Source organism: Brassica oleracea, chromosome C3 (assembly GCF_000695525.1).
Source record: "Brassica oleracea var. oleracea cultivar TO1000 chromosome C3, BOL, whole genome shotgun sequence".
Lineage (NCBI taxonomy): Eukaryota > Viridiplantae > Streptophyta > Magnoliopsida > Brassicales > Brassicaceae > Brassica > Brassica oleracea.
The window spans coordinates 48,367,136-48,367,845 of NC_027750.1; positions in this window are offsets into that span (position 1 = coordinate 48,367,136).

Consider the following 710-nt stretch of genomic DNA (forward strand, 5'->3'; position numbering starts at 1 on the left):
CCTGCATCGCCCTCGATCTGACGCTGAAGACGACGCACCTCCGAAGATTTGGCCTTCCTGGCTTTCTTCTCCTTAACCAATGAACTCGCCGTCTTCCCGAGGTCCCTTTCGAGCTCCCCTATCGTGACCTCAAGTTTTGACACTTTCACGGAGTGAGAATCCTTGACAGCCGTCAGCATGGCCTCGGTTTCAGACCATCTACCCTGCAGCTCCAACAACTCCCCGGCAAGACGACTGGTCTCAGAACCGCACTCGCTGATCATCCCGTCGATCAACGACATGAACTGCGAAACGAGAAGAAAGTTAGGGATTCTTTGTCTTTTAGAAAAATATGTAACAATCAAGAAAGTAAGTGAGCGACAAACCTTTCCGCGAAGACCCAAGGCTATGCCCGAGTCTCCTTGCTGCGAAGATTCCCCGTCACCGCCCTTGGTAAACTTCCTCTTTTGGCCCTTAGGCTGAGCAACCGGAACAACACTAGGAGCGCGCAGAGCTAGAACGATCTCCTTCCGGGCCGGAGGAGGAGGCATAGAGTCAGCAGTCCTCTCCTTATCTTCGACGAGAATCGGAGTCGTGGACGATCCAGCAGGTAAAGCCGAAGCATCCGGAATGACCGAGCCAGCGAGAGTTCCCGTATCTCGCGGAGTTACGCCCTCGGTCCCATGACCCGGAGCAACGGCCAGTGCAGAAGAGGACGGTAACTCGGCGCC